Consider the following 19,087-nt stretch of genomic DNA (forward strand, 5'->3'; position numbering starts at 1 on the left):
CTTCATGTAAAAGGATGAATATTGACATTACTGGGCCAGAAAATGTTATTGGGAAGATTAAAGTATTTCCTGCTGGCACTCAAGTCAATGTTGCTGGCTTCAATGAGCATATCATGGAGATACTAATCCTCATTATCAAAAACTCTGATTCGTACAAGAACCAAATTTATAGAGGAAATCTAAAAGGAAGGACATTTTAAACTTCAAACATACAGATTAATTCACTATCCTTGCAGTGATGCTTTGTATAATATTTTGTTAATGAAAGAATTGGAGTAAGATCTTAACACTGATTTTTTTATTACTCGTGGGACATGGACGTCACTAGCTAGGCCATCATTTGTTGCTTGTGCCTCCAAAATATAGATTAAAATGCAAACTCTCTTATCAATACTGTTCCAAGACGTACTCTTCTGAAATATCTTCTCTCATTCCTCATACGGTCTATGTACTTTCTTTCAGCTCTGATCTTACTAAACTGACAAAATCCACACACCATAAGGAACTTTGCTTCATCTAACCTTAACTTTTGGATTATCCTTACCTTCTTGCTTCTTCCTGTTTATAACCTAGCTAGTGCCCCGAAAAAAAGTTGTTCATTAATAAACACTTTTCAACCATTAATCAAAACTTATATTTTTATATATTTAGAGTCATAGAGCCCTCTAGCATGGAGAGAGGCTCTTTGGTCCAAACTGGTCCATGCTGACTAAAATGTCCATCCACTCCAACCCCATTTCCCTGCACTTGGCCCATATCCTTCTAATCCTTTCCTAACCATGTATTTGTCCAAATGCCTTTTAAATATTGCAATGTTCCTGTCTCAACCACTTCCACTTGCAGCTCTTTCCATATGTGTACCACCCTCTGTGTAAAGAAGTTGCCCATCTGGTGCCCTTTTATTCTTTCCCCTCTAACCTTAAACTAATGCCCTCTGGTCCTTGATTCCTCAACCCTGGAAAAAAGACTGAGTGCATTCACTCTGTCCATGCCTCTCATGATCTTATACATCTCTATAAGGTTCCCCCTTAGTCTAAAGTCACCCCCAAGTCCTAGCTTGTCCAACCTCTCCCTATAACTCAGAACCTTGAATCAAGGCTGCATTATTGTAAATTTCTTCTGCACTCTTTTCAGTTTAATAACACCCTTCCAAAGCAAGGTGACCAAAACTGAACACAATACTCCAAGTGTAGCCTCACCAATGTCCTGTACAACTGCAACATAACTTCCCAACTTCTATATTCAATGCCCTGACTGATCAAGGCCAGTGTGCTAAAAGCCTTCTTTACTGCCCTGTCTACCTGTGACTCCACTTTCAAAGAACCGTGAAGCTGAACTTCAAGATCCTCCTGTTCCACTACACTTCTTAAGGCCCTACCATTTACCATGAAACTCCTGCTTTGATTTGATTTTCCAAAATGCAAGACCTCACACTTATCTCGATTAAACTCTATTTGCCATTTCTCGGCCCACTTCCTTAGCTGATCAAAGTTCTACTGCAATTTCTGAGAATCTTCCTCACTCTCCTCAATGTTAGTGTTATCAAAAACTTACTAAATCATGCCTTGTTCGTTCTCATCCAAATCATAGATAACAAACAGCAATGGGCCCAGCACTGATCCCTGAGGCACTCCATTGGTCATTAATTAGAAAATAAATTGGATGCATTTAAGACTGAAAAGAGATCACTAACAATACACTAACAAGTAAAAGTTTGAACAACTCACTGACAATGCCACATAAGATGCCGTCATAACTTCATAATGTGGTTCATAACATTATCAATTTGTAAATCCTTCCAGGTGGCTTGAACAGCAGTGTTTCCTGTTCAGGCACTGCCTACAATGCAGCAGCCTTTCCACATGAAAGGATTCCACTTGCAAACCTTGCCACAAATGGCCTTCTTGCATTCAAGAATTGCTAGAGAGGGAAAGTGACCACAAGTCAGTTAGGATGCTCTAGCCATTGCTCAGATCTATCCCTTTGTTGATCAATCAGAAAGGGAATTCTGTAGGGAAGGATTATTCCTACTATGATGTTTGTCAATGACTGTACAATGATCAGCACCATTCACAATTCCTCGGATACTGAAGCAGTCCATGTCTAAATGCAGCAAGTCCTGGACAATTTCCAGACTTTGGCTCACAAGTGCCAAATAACATTCATGCCACATGAATGCTAGGCAGTGAACATCTACAACAAGAGAGAATCTAAACATTCATTTTAACATTCAATAGTTTTGCCATCATGAATCCTCCAATATTAATATCCTGGGAGTTAGTATTGATCAGAAAGTAAACTGGACTGGCTGCAGAAATACAATAGTTACAAGACTAGGTCAGACGCTAGGAATCCTCAGTGAATAACTCATTGCCTGACTCCCCAAAACCTGTCCACCATCAACAAGGCACAAGTCAGGAGTGTGAAGGAATACTACCCACTTGCCTTGGTGAGTGCAGTTCCAACAAAAATCAAGAAACTTTACATGATCCAAGACAAAGCAACCTAAATGATTGCCACTATATTCACAAGCATCCATTCCCTCCAGCGTCAACGCTTAGTAACAGTAGTCCATGCCATCTACAGGATGCACTGCAGAAAATCATCAAGGCTTCTTAGATCGGACATTCCAAATCCACAACCATTTCCAACTAGAAGGACAAGGGCAGCAAATATGCAGGAATATTACCACCTGCAAGTTCAATTCCAAACCATTAACTATACTTGGAAATATATCAACATTCCTTTATTGATTTTGGTCAAAATCTTGGAACTCCCTCCCTACCAGCATTGTGGGTCCACCTGTAGCTGTGGTCTGCAGTAGGTCAAGAAGACAGCTCATCATCACTTTATCAAGCATGACTAGGGATGGGTAACAAATGTTGGCCCAGCCAGTGACGTCCACATCCCATGAATGAACAAAAAAAACTAGCTTATCTCCCATTTTCCCACTCTAAGATGAAATGCTTTTTTTTCACATTTTCGCATCACTTGGTGTTTCGGTTATAATACATATAACTTTTCCTTTAGTTAAGACTGGAAATTACAATATCTGTTTAATATCCATCTCTTTCCTTCTCAGTGAAAAACTGTGAGACAAATATCGTAAATGGTACTTATCACTTTCTAAACACTCCTTCTTTCAAAAGCATGCTGGATCTCTGCTGGCTATCATGTGTATTTGGAGAAGGAAAAGTACCTGGGAGAATTCTTTATATTTATGCTGTGTTCTGCATGAACTGTTCCTGCTTCCCTCCATCCCAATGATTTAGAAAGGTTAAGGAGTAAGTCTCAATGAAAATGGTTCATAATAGATGCCTACGTACAAGGTATTAATTTGGTCTTAGTTAGTATAGAACATTTGGTCTTAGTTAGTATAGAACATTTGTCATGGGGAAATATTAAGCATTAGAAGGAACAAATGAAATCTGACAAGGTTAGTGGGTTAATAAGTATCCTCTCTGGAAATGATCAAAGGTCAATAATGTGACTTGCAATGTGTCGCTCAGCCTGACCCAATCTACCCTTAATTCCAGCATGTCAAATGCCTCTGTTGAAATACAATGGTTACAATTTTATTTAATTATACCACCGTATTTTTAAAAGTTTTACAAATATATCTCAAACAATATGCTGTTGATGCTGGACATCTGTAGTAAAAACAGAAAGTGCTCGAAAGATTCAGTCGATCTGGCAGCATCTGCAGAGAGAGAAACACAGTTAACGTTTCCAGTCTGCACAGGAAGAAGAGTCATGTTGGACTCAAAACATTAACTCCGCTTTTCTTTGCACAGATGCTGTCAAACCTGCTGAGGTTCTGCTCAATTTTTTGTTTTTTTTTAATTATAAATGTACCCACCTTAAATCCAAACAATGCTTTTTTAAACTTTTTTTAATGTATTATTCTTTAAAAACAAATTTCAACACTAGTTTCCCCGCTCTGATACCAAACTGCTCAGAATAAAATAAATATTAGCTGAATTCTTTTTATTTGGATCCCAAGATAGATGTCTGTAAAATTGGTTTCAGTGCCTGGAGCACAAGTCTGGGAATGAACTGAATCAACATCATATCTTGGATTGGTAAACTCAGAAATACTGTCCAGCTTGGTGACTTGTGTTTGCTGATGCTAATTCACAACTCTCAGCCTAAGAGACTTACCACTTCATTCTAACCAACTTCCTCAATGTTGCCATCAGCACTTAAACAACATTACAAATGCCACAGGGATTAAAAAAACTCACGACTTAAAGCCTGTCAGATTTTTAAACTGTTTTTTTTTAAGATGCATTGATTAGAAGATCATGTTGCAGCTTTATAAGAATTTGGTTAGGCCACACTTAGAGTATTGTATTATGTTTTGGTTGCCATGTAACAGGAAGGATATGGTGAATATGGAGAGAGTACAGAAGAGATTTACCAGGATGCTGCCTGGATTAAAGGGTATGAGTCGGAAGGAGAAGCTAGAAGAACTCAGGTTGTTTTCTCTGGATCTATAGAGGCTGAGGTGAGACTTGATAGAAGTCCATAAAATTGAGATGCTTAGTTACAGGGCATGCATTTAAGGTGAGAGAGGAGGAAAGTTCAAAGGAGATGTGAGGGACAGGATTTTTTACACAGACAGTGGTAGGCAGATGGAGCACACTACCAGGGGTGTTTGTGGAGGCAGATGTGATAGGGTCATTTAAGGGACTTTTAGATAAGCACGTGAATATGCAAGAAATTAAGGGCTATAGACCAAGGGGAGGCAAAAGGGATTAGTTTAATTTGGCGTCATGGTCGGCACAGCGGGGCCCAAAGGGCCCATTCTAAGATTTCCCTCCACTGGAACCGGTTCTATGTCTCACACACAGAGGCTATGCAACTAGCAATAGAAAGGCGCCTCTGTTACAACGAGAAGGTTTGCAACTGCTACAAGATGTCGAAACTTGGCTGAAAGTTCAAATCAAACGAGATTTCAGATAAGACGTTGACACGGCACGGGGATAATCACTTGCAGTTATATTTTTTCCTGTGCAGCAAATCGCCCCCAGGCGCTTCACAAGAACAGTCATTACACAGTATAAGTAGATATTAAGACAGGTGATCTAAAGCCTGGCTAGAGATCTGGTGAGCTTTAAGGATGCATAGAGACTTTGCAACGCAAAAATGAACTGTGGCATATGTGTTGATGTTAGGTAGACATGCAATGACAAATTGCAATGAAATTGTGAGACGCAATGGTTCTGGGTGGGCTGAAATCTTGTATATGACATAAACAGACTTCTCTCTACCAAGATAGGTTTCTTCAAATAACAGCTGACAGCGCTCAAAGCATAATGTGGATGTACTGCACACATTGCCAGGAGTTTATATTTTTTCCTGCGCAGCTCACGATCTGTGCGCGCATGGGGTTGGAGGCAATGCATTCCGCCCTTTAGTTTTGAGAAGTGCTTGTCCCGGGGTTTTCAGAGACTCTTTCACTTTCCCTGTCTCTCTCTCTCTCTCTCAGACTGGGATTGCTCATGCCTGTCACGGCGCAGCAAGCGCAGGCGCTAGGAGCTGTCCACTGGCGTTGGTGCTGATCGCCTCCCTCTCCCAACACCTTCCCACAGCGAGGGAGATACAGAGACGGGAGGCACTGGCAGTGCCACTCCACCGAGTGCTACCGCCTCACCCCCAGTCATGGGGAAGTCTCTCTCCCACTTTAACCCCTGATCCACACCTTTCCTGGGGGAAAAAAAAAGGTTTTATTTTCGCGGAGGGAGGGGGTAGGGTGGGATCCTTCCATTGTCCTATTTTACTTTGCCCAATTTTGAGATTGGATTTTACCAGCAGGGAATAAGGATTTGTTTTCCCGGCCAGTTTGGGACCGAATGTGGACATTTCATGGCTCCTTAAGGTAAGATACAAATTCTCATGGATCACCTCGTGTCACGCCCTGTTTGTGTAGGGTGGCGGGGACATGGAAACCAATTATCTGCACAAATTAAACAAACTTTAGTTGTTGCCATACTGTGTTCACGGTGTGTAACAGTGATCAATCAAAGCATTTGCTATTATATAACTTTTAAGAGTAGTCTTTTCAATCAAATGACAAATAGACCGGGTCTTTAGGGAACCTTTAGACCAACACCCTGAAGAATTGAGAAATAATCCGGTTGTGTCATTGATGCATGTTTTAAGCAATCTCTCTAGATGACTGCAGAATGAAAGGATATGTTCGTTCTAGAGTTGGGGATCGGGGGCTGTGGGTGTGAAAGCCAAGAAACTTCGGCTGTCTGATGCTGTTAACTTCGACGTTGATCCTGTATGATGGCTTAGTGTTTCATTGACGGCAAAAACGCGAATCCTGGCCGCAACAGGCAAAAATATGAAGTCATATGAGAAAAGATCTCTAAGGGAAAGAACTCAACGTAAGTCGGTCAGCCACTTGCTCTCTCCGCTTAGCTCCGGCAGTTGAAGACTGAGTTGCACTTATCTTTGAAACTATGAGAAAGTGTTAGGTTTTTTTGTTTATTTTCGACATCCCAAGGCTGAGATACTTCATATATGCATTCTGTAATTGTACTTCACACTGCTGGCTGCAATCATAAATGCGTCCATGTAATGGAACAATAGGAGAGTGCAGTATTTAAAACCGATTGAAGTCTAATGAACACATGCATTTACATTTTGCCTTCATACCTGCAGCGATATATACATCTAAACTCATGCAGCCAGTTTTCTCTCACATTGTTCGTGCATACAGAAATATGCTTAGACTGAAAACGTTTCGTACGAAATCAACAGCTAATTACATATCCACAGAACCAGTTAACTTTGGGGTGTTGAATGTTTAAAAAAGTAGGTGGAAAATATATTTTTATATGCTAGTATAGCACAAGAAACACAAGCTAGCTCTCTACATTGGTTATATCATTGTTTTAATAGTTATTTAGATAAAACATATTTAATCGCAAACTAGAGCTTGTCAATGTCCACAAGAACTTTTTAACAAGGGGATTATTGCAGGCTGTCTCACCTAGTGATAGCTAACTGAACGCCGGAATATGTATATACTGGCTGTGGTTGATAGTCTTTTAGCGGTAATAATGGTAAGACATAGAGAGGTTGAGTTGATGCTGTTCTCTTTTCACAATGGACTTTACAACTTTAGGCTGCCACATTTGCCTTTTTAACACTGAAGACAGAGTTTGAGTAGTGTATAAATAGCAAGCACAGCAGTACAGGTACAGAGATACTCAAAACAGCGATTACATTCACTGGAGACTGGTTTCTATTGTTAGGACACAGACCATCTTTAATGGATTACACCATATGATGTTAATGAGCTCAGCCTTGCTTTGAAACATCAGTTCACTCTCAACGAGGTGGATGGGGTTCAAATCCCTAATGTTAGTTGAACATTAGAGATGAATGAATCATTCATGATAAAGGAATCTTCATACGATTGAAAACCCTCCTTTAGGCATTCTCAGACAAAAGTGTATCCTTAATTAAAATATTCAATGATGTGAAAGAAATTACCATTTTCAGATGATGCACACAAAATTAAAGATCAGGACTTGGGAAGACAGGTATTTTGTAAAGTGCAGAATGAATGGAATTAAGTATTTCTTCACAGAAATTTTTAATAGAAATAATGTTTAGTGATAAGCAATGTTCAAAAAGATAACAATTTTTATAAAATATTGCCGTAAACTGCACAATCCTGAAGTCTGCTTGCACTATTCAACATTGATATATTTAACAGGGTCTTATTTTGAATGGTTTACCATTGGAAATATATGTTTATCTCTATCAAACTGTGTTGTGTCATATAAATAAATTGGTTGACTCTGTCTTATTCTCCAAGTTAATTACATCATGGAAAACTTCTGCAGTGCTGTCACAGAATATTACATTTCAGCTGCACCTGTTTCTTAAGTAGGCAACTGGGAGCTTGTTTCATATGAACTAGATGATAATATCAGCAGTTCAGTGTTTGTGCTTCAGTCACACTGTCTACCTTCCACTTTCAGCTTTGCTTCACTACATTATCGATAACAGAAAGGGTGGAGCAAGTATATATTGTAAATTGATGTCTGAATTCCTAGGAAGCTAATTTGGGAATATAACATTGATCATTTGTGAACTGCTTCACTATGTTCAAAAAGGAAATGTACTTTTAGAAGATTGAACACCTGGAGTACCATTGCCAGTTATTTTGTGTTGAGTTATCCTTTATCTTTGAGAGCCCATTGTTAAGTTTCTCCAATTGAGTTTAATTTTTCTCTCTCTGTCAATTCATCTGCTCTCAATTGATAGACAGTTCAAAATTAGCAATGAAATTTTACACCTGTTTATTCTGGTTGTTGATAGATTAAATTCAATTAAATTTAAATTTCAGCTAAAATTTGTGAAAATAACATTGAAGAGTAAAGAGAGTGAGAGAGAGAGAAAAGGAGCAACCAAATGAAAATGACAAGACTGCAATCCAGAGCACTCATGGTATGAAACATTCAAAAAGGAAAATCCCAGGGATTTTTGAAGACCCTATGAGCTCCAGTGTAGGATAACGTTTGATAATATTTTCCCATGCTTGTTCTGCTCTATATTTTCTGTATCATACTGAAACCTATTTGCGAGTTTTCACATTTTTACTGTTAGCCAGAGTTTCCATTAACCATGCATCCAAGGTTTAGTTTGTATTGTGTGTAAAATCTATCTACTTTGTAATTTGTAGTTAAGTCAGATTTCCATCTACACTATAGTGCACTTTACATCTGGGATAGAGATCTACATTTATTGATTTGTAAGATAGTTATAGTACACCATAAAATAGCGATGTCTCATATTTACAAATGTGGCATTTCCACTAGATTTTGTGGTATCCTGCCTCAGTACATAGGTATATAGTTGATGATTGGATTTTCATCACTGTGCTTGGCTCTGAGACTGGGATGTTAAGCAAATGATTTCAGAACTGAATCTCAGATTCAGCCTAAGGGGTAAATATAAGGTACAGAAGATGAGTCAGATATTCATGTCCATTTTGTTTTCTAAATATAGGAAAAACATGTGAATATGAACCTCACTCTAGTATTATTTGTCCACTGAATGGCAATAGTATGGAAGTGTATCATTTCAAGATGGCATCAGTTGCAATATAGATAGTGTGACATGTATCACTCTTTAAATATATAGAATTGAATGCCTAATTTAATTCTGTTTACATCCTTGTGTAAGTGTTACTCTGTGCACATGTTCTGACTTCTAAAGAAAACCTATTGTATCATGAATAATCTGTTGCAGACAAAACAGGTTCTTCAGTAAATATGTATCATTAACAAGTTAAACGCAGACAGCTTTGGAGTATGTTTAATCAATTTATTTTCAGTCTCCAATTAGGCTTTTTAGACAATGCTCATCATCAAGTGACCTCCTCTAGATACTAATAATCCAGTGATGCAGTCCACATGCTTTCACGTAACCTGATGTAGGAGTATAATTCAGTAACATCTAGACAGGCTGGGTCAGTCATTCACACTCCACTCCCCTTACTTTCTAAGATGTTTCAAATGGCATTAAACTGAATAACCAAGCTCAGAAAAAATGAAGCACAGCCATCTGAAACAGCCCCAGGGCTTGAAGTTGGAAGATTCTAATCGGGAGCCCAGTGTTTCAGAATTTAATCTGTCCGACTGTCTTTTCCTATTGCTTCATAATGAAATACAAGGAAAGACATGCCCCATACTGATTATTCAGTGGGGTAGACCCAATAACCAGAGTGATGCCTTGTTGCACACTCAGCTGGAAGCATAGCAATATGATAGATTGCATTATTTGGCTAGGCATTAATTCATCTCTGCATATTTAGAAAATAGTGAAGAACTGATTGTCTTGTCAACTTATTAATCATAAGACCATAAGACATAGGAGTGGAAGTAAGGCCATTCGGCCCATCAAGTCCACTCCGCCATTCAATCATGGCTGATGGGCATTTCAACTCCACTTACCCGCATTCTCCCAGTAGCCCTTAATTCCTTGTGTCATCAAGAATTTATCAATCTCTGCCTTGAAGACATTTAGCATCCCGGCCTCCACTGCACTTTGCGGCAATGAATTCCACAGGCCCACCACTCTCTGACTGAAGAAATGTCTCCGCATTTCTGTTCTGAATTTACCCCCTCTAATTCTAAGGCTGTGTCCACGGGTCCTAGTCTCCTCGCCTAACGGAAACAATTTCCTAGCATCCACCCTTTCCAAGCCATGTATTATCTTGTAAGTTTCTATTAGATCTCCCCTTAATCTTCTAAACTCCAATGAATACAATCCCAGGATCCTCAGCCGTTTCTCGTATGTTAGACCTACCATTCTAGGGATCATTCGTGTTAATCTCCACTGGACATGCTCCAGTGCCAGTATGTTCTTCCTGAGGTGTGGGGACCAAAACTGGACACAGTACTCCAAATGGGGCCTAACCAGAGATTTATAAAGTCTCAGTAGCACAACAGCGCTTTTATATTCCAACCCTCTTGAGATAAATGACAACATTGCATTCGTTTTCTTAATCACGGAATCAACCTGCATGTTTACCTTTAGAGAATCCTCAACTAGCACTCCCAGATCCCTTTGTACTTTGGCTTTATGAATTTTCTCACTGTTTAGAAAGTAGTTCATGCTTGTATTCTTTTTTCCAAAGTGCAAGATCTCACATTTGCTCACATTGATTCCATCAGCCATTTCCTGGACCACTCTCCCAAACTGTCTAGATCCTTCTGCAGCCTCCCCACTTCCTCAGTACTACCTGCCTGTCCACCTAACTTTGTATCATCGGCAAACTTCGCTAGAATGCCCGCAGTCCCTTCATCCAGATCATTAATATATAATGTGAACAGCTGCTGCCCCAACACTGAACCCTACGGCACATCGCTTGTCACCGGCTGCCATTCCGAAAAAGAACCTTTTATCCCAACTCTCTGCCTTCTGTCAGACAGCCAATCCCCAATCCATACCAGTAGCTCACCTCGAACACCATGGGTCCTCACCTTGCTCAGCAGTCTTCCATGTGGCACCTTATCAAAGGCCTTTTGGAAATCTAGATAGACCACATCCACTGGGTTTCTCTGGTCTAACCTACTTGTCAGCTCTTCAAAGAGTTAATCATGTATGTGATTAATCAGACTGTGATTCTCCTGAGATAATTTCCATGTTGAAAAGAAATACTTGCATATATGCCATCTTTTCACATTTGTTAGGAGTATAGAATCATCGAATAAGTACAACACACAAAGAGACCATTCTGCCCCTTGTATCTGTGCTATCTCCCTACAAGAATAATTCCCATGGTCCCACATGACTGGCTTTTCCCTGCAAAGCTTTTCTTTTCAGATAATGATTCAATTCAGTTTTAAATGACATGAATAAGCTAGCATCCATTACCCTCTTTAGGCAATAAATTATTGTTCAAAATAATTTAACATGTAAAATGATTTTCCTCATGTCAACATTGTTCAATTTGCTAATTGCCTTAAATCTGCATCCTCCGATATTTGATTTTTCCATTATTGGGAATAGTTTCTCCCCACCTCTGTCAAACCACTCTCAACTTTCTCTTTTCTGTTACAGCTTCTTTAACCTATCAATGTAACTGAAATTCCTTATTCCCGGAACCATTCTGATGCCTTTTTCCTTCTTAAAGTATAGTGCCCAGAATTGACATGGTATTCCAGTTAAGGGTGAACCAGTATTTTCTACAGATTTATTACAACATCCTGGCTTTAGCACTCTGTGCCCCTATTTATAAAGCACTAGAACCCATATGCTTCATTAACAACTATTTCAGCTAGCCGTGAAGCCTTAAACGATGCATCTCAAAACTGTTCACATTCAATGACTGACCTTGAAGAACAATGGTTCTTTTTTTAAAAGCAACTCATGCGCAGTCACATCACACAAACTATATCAAGGTGAATTACCAGTTTCTCACAATTGAGATGTATACAATAGTCATATGGTTATAGAACTAGACTAGTGTACTTCAGCTGTTGTGAGTTCAAACCAATTGTGTAATAAGTGTGATAATTTTGCATTTGCAATAGATAAAATACTCTTTAAAAAAAAACACAGATTATAGTGAAAACCCAACTGGTTCAAGAATACCCTTCAGGAAAATTAATCTGCCAGCTTTATCAGGTTCAGGTTATCTGTATAGAACAATTTTGACTCTCACTTAGAATCATAGCATTATAGAATCACTACAGTGTGGAAGCAGGCCATTCAGCCCATTGAGTCCATATTGACCCTGACACACCCCATCCTTGTAACCCCGCATTTCCCATGGCTAACCCACCTAGCCTGCACACCCGTGGACGCTATGGCGATTTAGCACGGCCAATCCACCCAACCTTCTCTCAAGACAATTAAGGAAAAGCACCAATCGCCAACTTTGCCAGTGTTAACCACATTCCAGGAACAAATTTTGTTTGAAAAAGCTTAAAAATTCAAGCAGATCAACATCGTAAGGATATTTCTTGCTCAGATCTACTTTGGAATGGTCAGCCGTGAAAGCTTATGTAGTTTCCCATGTTCCAAATTTGCTTTGTGAGTACTATGAGCTTGGGTTTGAAGAACAATATGTGCATTTGAATTACTGAAACAGTGTGCTCATAAAACTTTAGTGTTGTGAAAAGTATTGAGAAGGTGGGGAGAGGGGTTTCTGCATTAAAATCAAAATAAGAATAAAGACATTTGAAACAATTTCTATTTGTCATGACTTAAGACAAGAATATAATACAATTTTGTCAAGTGTAGACAGCTTCCATCAGCTCTTTTGTAGAGTCTGTAGTTTCATACAGGTCAAAGTATAGCTTAGAAACCCATAATAAGAGTTTATTAACAAAATAGTTTTTAAAAAATAGTGTTTTAGCTACATTATACATACATCTATGTTTTGTACTTGTGGATCAAATTATAGACACTGTCCTATCTATTTACCCATCCAACTGTTTACCTATCTATTTTCTTTTCTACCCACCACATTTGAGAAGATGATGATTGTTTGTTTGAAGATTGTTCTGTGGTGAAAATGTTAAATATCTGCATTATTTTGCATTGGGAAAAGTGGAGTAGGCAAAACAAATTGTGGACGGTGGAGAGGCATGAATGTGTTCAACTCCAGTGATTTCTTCCTTCCATTATATTTTGCATCCAAAATGAAGTTGCTCTGTTCTCTTTGACATGGTATCTGGTACAGTGGAATGATGGTTATCTTACTGGACTAGTAACTTTGGGCTAAATATCCAGACCCTTCAGTTTAAATCCCAACATGGAAATATAAATTCGGGTAAAATAACTGCACGCAGACAGCTATCCCATCACCAACTTACCCTTGCTTCACATGTGCATAGTACATGAACATCCAGCTCAGAGACAGTCCCTGGACTGAGGAGACTTTCTGAATCTCCTGTTTATATCTGTCAGCCAGGGCTCCCTGACTAGCCAAGGTTAATAACTACAATCAAGGACCTCATTGTCAATGAGATCCACTTGGCCACGGTTCCAAATACTACTTTGGGTAATTAGTTAATTACTTAAAATAATTAATTCTTTGACTAAAGATGACCAAGACATGATTTTATGCTCTATTCTAGTTCACTAATGTCTTTTAAGCAAGGAACTATGCCATCCTTACCTGTTCTGGCCTACATGTCATTCCAGAGCCACAGCAATTGACTCTTGAGTGCTTTCTGAAATGGTCTAGTAAGTTTGCCAGTGCCTTTTCAGGGCAATTGGTAATTTGCTGCAATCTGGGAAGGACTACAGACATCTCTCTCCATGAGAGAGATAAAAAATTGCTTGTACAGGTTTAGAGTCATCATACCATTTCAAGCACAAGGCACATTGAGGAGTCAGGGCCTCATGAGCTGCTACAGCAAGTACATGGATTGAATCTATCCCATTAGCACCAGTCTGCACCACACTCTGTCCTTCTAACCTACTGATTTATCCAAACCACCTCACCCCTTTCAAGGACAATCAAATGCCGTCCTGGTAGTGCTGACATCATGTGAATGAATTGATGTTTAAAAGTCGCACCAAATACCCTGTTTATCACTTAGTATTCTTCAACGCCTGCTTTAAAATTGTTAAGGTAAAACCAGCATTCTGATTATTAAGCTTCAAATTATGAGCATTTCAAAGATATACTGTATGATGGGGGATTTAGTTTTAAACCCAAGAGTGATAACCAGAAATTTAATAGGTGTAGCAAAAAGTCAAATAATTAATCACTGTACTCCTTTGAGTACTCCATCATTGAACATTGTGAGGTATTATGGTTTACATAGAACAAGGGATGAATGCAGATTTCTCTAGCTTCCTCATTTCCCCTTCCCCCACCTTATCTCAGTCCCAACCCTCAGACTCAGCGCCGCCTTCTTGACCTACAATCTTCTTCCCAACCTCTCCGCCCCACCCCCTCTCCGACCTATCACCCTCACCTTAACCTCCTTCCACCTATCGCATTCCCAACGCCCCTCCCCCAAGTCCCTCCTCCCTACCTTTTATCTTAGCCTGCTTGGCACACCCTCCTCATTCCTGAAGAAGGGCTAATGCCCAGAACGTCGATTCTCCTGCTCCTTGGATGCTGCCTGACCTGCTGCGCTTTTCCAGCAACACATTTTTCAGCTCTGATCTCCAGCATCTGCAGTCCTCACTTTCTCCTCATAGACATTATATTCATATTGTGTTAAGTAGCTCATGTCAGAAATGTTTTGATACAATGCAGCAAGACCTTAATGAATGATATTACAGAGTTTCAACTTGCTGTGAAAATAGAAATATCACAAGATTTTTTTTTAAATACCACTTGGGATTTATTTGTGAAAATCATCTGGTCACTAAATTAATTTGTCCTTGAAGTTTTATTTTTACAATTGCTTAATTCAAATGGTTACAATAAACCTTCAGGAGAAACAAAAACTGTTAAAACTGAATAATAATAACTTCAAAACTTGTGTATAATTTATATTTGATATCCCCAAAGACTAATGTAGATTTGGAATGTATGAAATATATAAAAAACAGAAAAATGATTTAAGAAATGACATTGTTTTGAAGATACCAATATTATTTTGTATTGCCCGAAGCAAGGTACTCTATTTTAATCCTGCCAATTTATATTTTGAGGTAATTCTTATGCCTAACTTGGTAGAGATACCACAACATATCAGCTACGTCATGAAAAATGAACTTTTCCCTTGCTGGGACTTTTCAAGTAAGAGCCCCTTTATGATTTCAAGATATCCTGACACATTTTCCAGCCAACAAATATTATAGAAATTATAGGTATTATTGACATGTAGCCACATTGGACGCAACGTTCCAAGAACAGCAATAATCAGATTATCTTAGTGGTTTGATGGCATTGTTTGAGAGATCAATATTGTCTCGAGTTCCTATGCTCTTTTTCCAAACAGTGCCATGAAGTCTTCGCAGAGGCAAACAGGGACTTGATTTAACCTCACACCTGCAAACTTGTGGTACTCGCTCAGTCCTGCTCTGAGAGTCAGCCTTAAATTTGTATCCCGATCCTGTGGGCTGAGACTTAAACTTATGCCCTACTGGCACAGAGATAAGAGTATTACCACTGAGCCAAGGCTGCTTCAAGTTTCATCATGTTGTCTGTGACAAGACAGAGATGCAGAACCCATTATTGCATGTCCCAGCGGAGAACATTTATGTGCTATATGCCGAGCCATGAAAACTTCAAAGATGTCTCTCGATCCTTTTATTGTAAGCTCAGCAAGTTCTGATAAGGTAAAGCATCACGTACATCTTAATAAGTATATTGAACTGAAATGACACAGTCATTGCTTTTATGCCACAAAATTAGGGGGAAGAGGGTGGTGAAGTAGAAATGAACGAGTAGTTGATGGACTTTAAATTAAGATGATAAACATGTAAATCCAGTCTCAGTAATAGTGACCATGACAGCAAGTCATTGTTGTTAAAAATCATTTGGTTCACTGCTATCTGCCATTCATACCTGATCTGGGCTCATGTGAGCTAAGTCATGTGGTTGCTTCTTTAAAGTACTCTCTCTAATCAGTTCAACTACTGCTTCGGCAGCAACATGCACATCCTAATGAAGCAAAAATCCTTTGCTTGATTTATTGTAGGGCAAAAAGGGTTACTATGGCAGAGGACGCTGCATAAATTTGATTTGAATTTCCTTCAATCTTCAACAAAGAGAGATAACCTAATTCAGGTGTTTTGAAGCTTAAACAGATTTTATAAGGTCGATAGAAAGAACTGTTTCCTCTCATAGGAGAAGCAAGAACAAGGAGAACTAATCTTAAAATCACGGTCAGGCTTTTCAGGAAGGAAGCCTGAATACTTTTTATAGAAAGGATGGTCAAAATTTGGAACTCTAATCCCTGTGCCCTCAGATGCTGGAACAATTGAAGTTTTGACGACTGAGATCAAGAGATTTGTTTTTTCAGTGACTGAATTGAGGGACATGGGACACAGAGCTGGAAATCAATCATGATCTTTTTGAATGTCAGATCAAGTCTGAGGAACTGAGGATCTTGCCCTCATGCCTATGTTTGATTGATAAATGCTGTATATGATTAATTCCTGTTGTAGATTATGGGGAGCTCATGTGTGTGACAGTGCTCACAGCTGTGCTTGTGCCCTTGTTTATGTGACTGCTGCACAATGTGTGCACGTCTGCTTCTATGTTTGAGTTGTACAGGGTGGGGAAAGATACAGGAATATTGTGTCTTTCTGACAGCTTGTATCATTTTACATTTTCAAATCAGAGATGTTACAAGATTTTACTCACAAGGATAGCTAAGACCAACACACCATTTTTAAAATTAATTTATTCTGGGTGGCTAGAAGTTATTGCGTATCCTTAATTGCTTTTGCAAAGATATCGTTGAGTTGCCTCCTTGAATACATCTAAGTACTGCTAAGTAATTTCAAAGAGGACAGCTAAGAGTTAACCTCTTTGTTGTATGTCTGGAGTCACATTTAGGCCAGACAATATAAAGAAGGCAGTTTTTCTTTATAAAAAGACATTACCGAGTCAGATGTGTTTTTACAACAATTTGATTAATTTTACAGTTACCCTTAACTTTCTAACATTTTTTTCCAGCCTTGTTCAATGAAGCTTAAATTTCCCAGTTACGAAGTTGGAATTTAAACTTCAGTCTGAATCAGTAGATTAGGCTTCTAGATTACTACTAGTCGAAAAGTGTGGTACTGGAAAAGCACAGCCGGTCAGGCAGCATCCGAGGAGCAGGAGAGTCGAAGTTTCGAGCATGAGGAATGAGGGGGTAGCCCAAGGGGGCTGACAGATAAATGGGGGTAGAGGTTGGGGGCTGAGGGCAAGGTAGCTGGGAAGGCTATAGTTGGATGAAGGTGGGGGGTGATGGTGGTAGGTCGGTATACCGTGAGTGTATTGTACTGTAGAAAGAAAGATAATGTGAGGCTCATCAAGAGGTTAGATGACAGGCAAGCTGGACTTTAAAAGTCTGTAGATTTTCAGAGAGAGTGAAAATGGATTAGAATTGAGGACAACCACAGCGTTAAACCCTTGGAAAAGGATGATAGAAGAGTACAACACAATAAAGATGCAGTGAGGAAATATTTTGAACAATCAGTTAATTTGAAGGTGGAAGAAAGACGGAGACTAAATGAAGAGGAGCACCAACTAATGTTATATCTCACTGGGGTAGCACACTGGAAATCAAGCCCCTGCTAATCTTGGAGCCAAATGTTAGAGTTCAAGAAGTTTGCAGAATTCCCCAATGTACCTGTCTTTCAGACAGGTTGATAGAAAGCACAGGCCAGAATTCTATACACAACAAGAAAGACTATTTATCACAAATGAGTAGATTCTAACTACAGATAGATATTATGAATTTTTGACATATAACGCTAACCTACTCAGAAACTGCTCCTCTACACATAGATATAGGCAGACACAAATGAACATGGGTGTAATGTACAGAGGGAAAGACTGGAAAGGCAGTTCTTTTATCCTTGTCCAGGTTTTGCTGAGATAGTCCTCATGCTGATCAGAAAGCTGTTTCTTAATCTTCCTTCTCCAGATGTTTTCACTTGATTGCAAGATGCACAGTGTGGCTGGTCTACATTTATAGGTACCTCTGACTTATTAATTGGAAGTCATGCCTTATAGCAATTAGTGAGTAAAAATAAATTGGCTATCTTCAGGCTTGAGCTGTTTTTTTCTATAGAGCAGAAACAGCTCTTTCCCTTCCAAATGTCTGGTAGGTTCTGACCTGAACATTCACACCCCAAGCTGTTCCACTGTCTGGGAACAAATCACATAGCTGTTGACAGGCCAGTCTTTTCAATTACTAATGGGTCACTATTTTATAGACCAATCAGCTAATTGTTGCCAGTCAAATCTCTATTCCTACACAGTCCCCTTGGCTTCAGCTCATCTGTAACTTGGTTTTAGGTGGAAGTGGATACTGTAGACGCTGTAGATTAGATTCTGGATTAGAGTGGTGCTGGTAAAGCACAACAGTTCAGGCAGCATCCGAGGAGCAGGGAAGAGTGCTTTTCCAGCACCACTCTAATCCAGAATCTAGTTTTCAGCTTCTGCAGTCATTGTTTTTAACTAGTTGATTTTAACCCTACTGCAAATCCTCCTGCAAGGATGCCTGCCTTGAAGGAGTTTTCCTCCTCTCCCTTTCCCTGCTCCTCGGATGCTGCCTGAACTGCTGTGCTTTTCCGGCACCACTCTAATCCAGAATCTGGTTTCCAGCATCTGCAGTCATTGTTTTTACCCCGCTGTAGATTAGAGTCAAGATTAGAGTGGTGCTGGAAAAGCACAACAGTTCGGTCAGCATCCAAGGAGCAGGAAAATCAATGTTTCAGACAATGTAACTAGGTTTTCCCTACTGCTTGAACCAACAGCTGTGTAAGCAGCACTTACAAAGAGTATCAGTAAATTGCTTTTAAGAAGTGCAGCAATCCTCCGACAAGCCTTGGCTACTAAACCAGACTTTTTCCCCCATTTCAGTCCTCAATCAAAAACACAGGAAAATAAAAAGTTACAGTACCTTCAAAAGAAAGAGAAAAA

The 19,087-nt window shown here is 39.3% G+C and overlaps 1 protein-coding gene across 2 annotated transcripts in view; it reads left to right on the forward strand.

Moving 5' to 3' along the window:
- Nucleotides 1–5,329: 5,329 nt before the first annotated feature.
- Nucleotides 5,330–19,087, forward strand: part of drd2a (dopamine receptor D2a) — a 129,944-nt gene continuing 116,186 nt past the window's right edge. For both annotated transcript variants that reach the window (XM_043676565.1, XM_043676564.1), the window contains exon 1: nt 5,330–5,881. The gene's annotated coding sequence lies outside the window, so the exon portion shown is untranslated. The remainder of the gene's footprint in view (nt 5,882–19,087) is intronic.

This window comes from Chiloscyllium plagiosum, chromosome 35 (genome assembly GCF_004010195.1).
Source record: "Chiloscyllium plagiosum isolate BGI_BamShark_2017 chromosome 35, ASM401019v2, whole genome shotgun sequence".
Classification (NCBI taxonomy): Eukaryota; Metazoa; Chordata; class Chondrichthyes; order Orectolobiformes; family Hemiscylliidae; genus Chiloscyllium; species Chiloscyllium plagiosum.